Below are 7113 nucleotides of genomic sequence, written 5' to 3'. Positions count from 1 at the left end.
CTTTCCTTCTTTCTAAGCTATAATTAGGTCCTATAATAGCTACTAAGCCTTTAAGAAAGTAAAAGAGATATATATAGGGCCTAATATAGCTTAAGGCCCTTAAGTTAAAGCTTAAGTTAGCGAGATTATCTTATATAGCTAGGTCGTAAGCCTACCTTATAGGGTAACTAGGTAAGAAGTATAGGGTCTAGAGGGCGTAAGAGAGGTATACCCTTTTAAATTATATCTTTAATAGCGGTAGGGCTGCTTTAGCTTTTAAAGCCTTAATAGGGGATCCTTTAAAGGCCCCTAAGACCTTTAAAAGAGCTTAGGTTTAGAGCTTTTAAAAAGGCTCTATAAGGCTCTTAAGGGTCTTAGGCCCCTTATACTAAAGCTAGGCCTTATAGTCTACTATAAATATTATATAGGCTTAGTAGAGCTACTTAAAGGCTCTAAACAATGGGCCTTTTTATATAAAGGTTAAGCGGAATAGCCCTTTAAAGGTAGCTTATATAAAAGCTACCTTCTTTTTAATATATTATTTAAATAGGAGCCTAAAATTAAAGAAGACCCTTAGCTACTATATTAAGGGCTTTGCCTTTAAAAATAAGCCTCTTATTCTTATACCCCTTAAAATAAGCTACCTTTACTTACTAAAGTAAATAAGTTCTATCTTAGATGGGTTAAAGTAGACCCCTTAGTTCTTAACTTATTTAAATAAGTTAATAGCTATAGCTTCTAGCTACCGAACGTTCTTCTTAGCTAAGGTTAACGTTATAAAGATACTAAAGTTATTTATATAAGATAGCTAGTACCCTTTAGCGGCTAGTATCCCCCTTATATATAAAAGGAATAAAATAGAGCTAATAAAGGACCCTTAAAGTACTCTTATTACTAGGTTTATAAGGGGTTAGACTTACCCCTTAAAGGCTAGCTAGATCTTCCTTTTAGTAAGGAAGTAGTCTACTTAGCTTATAAGGGCCTTAGAGAGGATTAATCTCTTAGGACCCTTATAAGCTATTCCTTTAATATAAAGTTAAAGGCGCCCTTTATATTTAATAAAAGGGTGCTAGTAATAGCCCTCTAATTAGACTCCTACTTTTTTTAGATATAGTATAGAAGGAGGAAAGCTATATTTATAGCTTACTACTATTTTCGTCCCCTTAGCTATATAAGGTTTAAAAGCCTAGCCGTACTCGCTAAGTAGCTTAGCTAGGTAGCGTATAGCTTTTCTAAGACCTTTCCTAAGTAGTTAAGTAAACTTATAACCTAATAAGCCTTAAGGATAGTATAGTCTTACTTATTTTACTTAGGAAGTATAATTTATATAGCTTCCTTTTATACTTTAAGGTAGTATCCTTAGTTAAATAAGGCTTTATAGGCCCTATTAAAGACTATAGGGATTGCCTTATACGTATATTAGATAGGGAGGAAGTTAAGAGAGTTTAGGCCGAGGGCTTTATTATTAAAAAAGCTAAAAATAGCCCTCTTAATCTTAAGGTCCCTTAGCTTTAGCTAGTCTTACTTAGCCGTGCACTTACTACTTATATAGCCTAGAGGCTCTTTCTCTTCTAAGCTCTAGGGGGGGCTAAGGGGGCTAGGGCTAGGGTCTAAGGTCGGAAAAAGGGCTATTAAGAAAGCCTTATATTTTTCTATAAAGGTATTAGCTTTTACCTCTATACCTTCTTTTATATATAAGATACTAAGAAAAGTAAGGTTAACTTTAGCCTTAGTATAGGAAAAGGCTATAAAGATATCCTTTCTTACTACCTTTATTAAGAAGCTTTCTTAGTATTACTTTTTAGTAGCCTTAATAGTAAACTTAAAACTATTTCGGGCCTTTATAAAGCTCTTTTAGCTCTTTTTATCCTAAGCTAGCCTATAAGCCCGTTAAGCTAGGCTTAAGGCTTTCTAAAAGGATATTAGCTCGTTAGTCTACTAGGGCTTAGATCCCTTATAAGGCCCCTTTTTTAGTATTACTACGTTTAAAGCTTTTATAAGGGTTCTTATTAAAAGGGAAGCTATCTCTTTTAAGTTATCTCTTTTTATAGCCCTCTTTATAGCTATAAAGAGGTCCTATTCCTTCTTAGTAAAGTATTTTAAAAAGACCTTTTAGTTTACTTTCCTATAGTTATAGGGAGTAGGCCTAGCTAGTAAGGGCCTATTAAGGCCCTTTAAGCTAGCCTTTAAAAAGCAGAAGTTAGCTTAGGTTAGCTACTTAAAAGAGTTATAGAAAGTAAGGTATATAACTAAGGCCCCTTTTAAGCCTTTCCTTTAATAGGTGCCTTTAATAGCTATCTTAAGGCCTATTAATAAGGAAGCTTTATAGTAGTCGAGCTAGCTAATAAGGGCTTTTCCCTTATAAGCCTTAAATAGTTTTATAAAAAGGTTTTAATAAAGGTAGTATAAGTTAAAGTCCCTTATTAGTAAGAAGGGCTATTATAAAAGCTAAGCTATTAGTAATAGCGTTTCTATTATAAGGGGCCCTTACTAGCCTTAGCTAGCTAAGGCCCTTTTAAACTTTTTTTCGTTATATAAGTTAATAAAGGTAAATAGCTCGGTGCCTTTTACCTTTATAGCCTATATATTAAGGTTATAAAAGAGGTTAAAGCTAAGGCTAGCTTTTATCTAAGCTTCTTTCTTCTTATAAGCTATAACCCTAAGTCTCTTAGTAAGCTTAGGAAAGTTAATAAAAGGGATAGGGTTTATAACTCTAAAGGTATATAAGTAATAGTAGAATTTTAAGAAATTAAGGAATTATATAAGACTACGTAATAGAGGGGAGGAAGGAGTATAAGGTAGGATTTTCAATAGAATTTATTAGTAGTATATTAGTATATAAAAGAGGTATTAAAGTTAATAATTCTATCTCTATTTACTAGCGAATATACTACCTTATATAGATAATTATAGCTAAACGGAAGAACCTTTTAGGACTAGATTTAGGCTGCTATATAGCCTAAAGACTAAGGAATATAGTAATACCTTAAGTATAGCTAGAAGTATCTTAGTTCCGCTAATATTCGTATTTAAAGGAGGTTAGTTATACTAGTATTCTTAAGAGGTCTTAGCTAGTATTCTAAGCTAGCTCTATTACTTTAATTCCCGATTATACGATAACCGGTAACCCGTTTAATATATATTAACTCGTAAAATAACGAGCGATTCTTACTTTATATAGTAAGACTTTATCTATAATTAATATACTACTTATTAGCTTATATAATTAAGAGAGTATATTATAGCTACTTTATTTATAATAAGAAAACACCGTTCCTTATAATAACGTTATAGGCCGGATACTATATAAGGATATAGCTATTATTAATCTTATAAAGGTAGGGCTCTTATAATAAGATAAGGTCCGCTTTTATTTCTAGGGCCTACTTTAAGATCGATAGGTTAGCTATTTCCTACCTATTAGTATTATACTATATAATACTAATAGGGTCGTAGTTATACTTAGGGGGCCTAAGGGGCCTTAAGGGCCTTATAAATATAAGGGGGCTAAGGCTATTAAGTATTAATTATTCCCTTATAAACTCTATATTATACCTTATTAGTTATAAGGTACTCTCCCTTATAGTTATAGTATTAGACCTTAAAGTAAGAGTAGGCTTAGGTAGCCTTATAGCTAGGGTAGTTATAATCCTTAGTTAGGTACTTTTCTAGGTAAATAGTATACTTAATAGGCTGCCGGTACCCTCGTAGTATAATTATTATATACCTAGGAAGTCTACTAGCTATAACGCTAGAGTCGGTTTAAATCCGGCTAAGGGCGCGATTAATTTTTAGTCGGACTAGTAGACTACGCTAACCTACTTATTAATTAGCTAATTAGCGCTTCTAGAAGCGCTTATAAATATACTAGCAGTCTAGCCCCGCTATAAGTAGGCTAGCCCGGACCTCGCCTACCTAGACCTAGCGACGAATTCGTTAGGACCTCCCCCTAACCCTAGTCTAGGCCCCCCGACTAGGAAAATAAAAACCTAGGGCTAATACTAGTAACTTAATAAGTACGGCATAAAGCTAGTACGATAACCTAACTACTAGCCTAGCTAAAGGCCGGCATTAATAAAAATAGCCCGCTAAGCCCTATAGCGGAAAAATAAAGTAGAGCCTAAGAAGATATCGTTATAAGATAAGGTCGGGGATAATTATATAATTAACTATTAAAAAACGCTCGTACTACCGATTAACCCTATATACCCTATATACGTAAAGGAGTTACTTTCTAAGGTTACTTTATAGTAGGGCTAACGCGATTCCGACTAACTAAAATAATACCTATAATAGCCGGCGTAAGATTCCTATATATTATAACCGCGACCCGGTATAAGGGCGGACTAGCTATAAAAGAGGGGAGGGTTTTCCTCTAAGCACTTTAGTTTTTCCCTCCTATTTAACGCCGAAGTTCTAAATACCTCTAGATAGGTTACTATTATAATCTTAATTAATAGGCTGCTAGTAGGTCTAAGGGTTATAGCTAAAGGAAAGGCACTTATAGTACTATATATATATAGTATATTCCTTATAAGCTTTAACCTGAATTTATAGACCTACTATATAACGGCCCTTTTTCTAGTATTCGGCCCTTATAGCCTTTAAAAGGACTATAAAGATAACGGATCCTACCTTTTATATTAGGCCTAAGGTACTTAGCTACCTAGGCTGCCCTAGGATATCGATCCCGCTATAGGTCTTAGCCTTTATAGGAAAGATATCTAGGATAAGGGCTTTTAAGAAGTTAGGGACGCTCTAAGATACTAGCTTAGTCTAGCTAGTAGGAAGGTCGGCCGATTTAATAAGTTGCCCCTTAAGGTATAAGTACTACCTTTCCTACTACTCTAGAAGTTTCTTTACTATATAAGGGGCCTTTATTATTATAACTATATTACCTTTATTTAAAGTTAATAGATATAACGACCGGTGTTATTCCTAAGGGATAAACCTATTAAGGGGTTTATATTAGTAGATATAATAAGGCGTGGTCTAAGCAATAATAAGTATATTACGTTAGTAATAAGTCGGAGGTTATAGACCGTAGACTATAACTAGGTAATTAGAATTAGAGATAGGATCGTAATAAAGATCTATATTAAAAGCTATCGAGCTATCTATCTAAAGGAGTAAAAGTAGGTAGCTATATATACCTATAGAGACTATCCTTAGATTACGGTCCTAGCCGTAATCCCCTTCGTAGCTTACTATAGCTTACTCGTAAGCTATGCTCCTAAGTAGTAATCTATCTATATAAGGCTTACTTAGCTTACGTACGCTCTAGGTAAGCTAAGCCTAAGTGACTTCTCGTCCCGACTATTATTCCGAGCCGCCTTATTATATAAACGTAGCCGGCTCTCTTACGGCCCGCTAACCGTAGTCGTAACACGATGTCTCCCCTCCTTTTAGTCTTATCTATAAGACCTACTACTGCCTTAGCCGCCGTATATAAATATACCCTTATCGCGCGTATATATATTCCCCGTTCGTTCTTTCTATCCCTTAGGATATACTACTAATAGTATATCTAGTTGCGTATCGAAGGATCGTTCTTATAAGACCCTCGAGCGTATTCGTTTAGCTAAGTCTATTAATCGTCTTAGTTTCGACGTTATACTATATTCTTTTTATTTATTGCGCGGCTTCCGCTATAAAATACTAGAGAAATCTTCTAAGTATACCGAATATATACGGCGGGGTCGTTCCTACGATACGTCGAGCGTAGCGATTAGCTCCCGTAAGTAACTTCGTTATCCTACCTATTATTTATAGCTAACGTATATCCTAGTATCCTAAATAAATCTAAAGTCCGATCGATTAAATAAAGAAGAAGAAATTGCTAAGGAGCGAATATTAAAAGCTTAAGCCGACCTAAACGAAGCCTTAGCTTATTTAGCGCGGCTTCGCCGTTAAAAGCGCTAGCTAAAGATAAAGGGTACTGAGATAGTCTATCGGGGCCTTCGTTCCTTAGATAACCTTAACGAGGCTAAGCGCTAAGAATCTAAAGCGGTGGTCGATATTTAGTCTATAGGTAGATTTAATATAATTAATTAGAATACTATTAGTTTATTAGGCGATTTTACGATACCTAAGGTAGATTTTACTAGTAGAACTATCGAAGTAAAGAACTATAGTAGGTTAAGTGCTTAAGTAGTTCCTAGGTATTTTCTTCTAGTCTATATCCCTTCTACTTAATAAGGTATTCTTATTATTAACCTTGTTTTCTTATATCTAGTATTTATTTAGCTTTATATTCCTAATTATTATTAACTTCGATTTTTTCCTATAGTTTAGCGTTTTATAGTGCTAGTTTTAATAATAAGATATAAAATATTAGGTATATCCGTATTATCGTTAGTAGCGAAAGTTTATAGTTAACTTTTAAAATAATTTTCTTAACTTTAAATAGTCTAAGTTTCTTAAAATCTAATTTATTACTTAGTCGTTTTATTTTAATATTTCGTCGTACGAGGTAGACTATATCTCCCTCTTAAAAGATTAGTCCCTATAATCTTTTCCGATTATAGTAAGTAGATATTCGTTCTTTAATAAATTAAAGTTCTTATTATATTTCTTTATATAATTTTCGTAGCTAATCTACTTATAGTATCGCTCGTTCCGCTTATAGTCCTTATCGAGTAACCTTAAATACTTCTAGGTTATATCCGTAATTAGCGTATACTAGTAAGAGCTTAGTTGTTTCTATAACTAAGCTATTATAAGCTAGTTACGCTATTAGTAGCTATTTAACTTAATCGTTTTATTTATAGCTAATATAGTATCGTAAATATTATTTAAGCGTTTAGTTAAGTCGTTCTATTTATCTATCTATTTATAGGTAATAAGCTATACTAAGCTTATATTTCGTACCTAATTATACTATAAGAGCTTACTAAAACTTAGCTATAAATATACTTCCTCTATTAAAGATAATCTTATTTAGTAGTCTATAATTACTAATAATTATTCGTAGGAATATATATACTAGCTCTTCTATATTACTTACTTCTTTATATAGTAAAAAATTCCTATACTTCGTTAGTCTATCGGTAATAACGAATATACTATCGTACTTAATATTAGTTATAGGTTCTTTCGATAGTAGTAGCTTTATAATATAGTCGAAAGCTATCG

This window comes from Hirsutella rhossiliensis (assembly GCF_020360975.1).
Source record: "Hirsutella rhossiliensis strain HR02 chromosome Unknown scaffold00006, whole genome shotgun sequence".
In the NCBI taxonomy this organism is placed as follows: Eukaryota; Fungi; Ascomycota; class Sordariomycetes; order Hypocreales; family Ophiocordycipitaceae; genus Hirsutella; species Hirsutella rhossiliensis.
The sequence above is the reverse complement of the archived record's forward strand: the minus strand, read 5'-3'. Positions refer to the sequence as shown.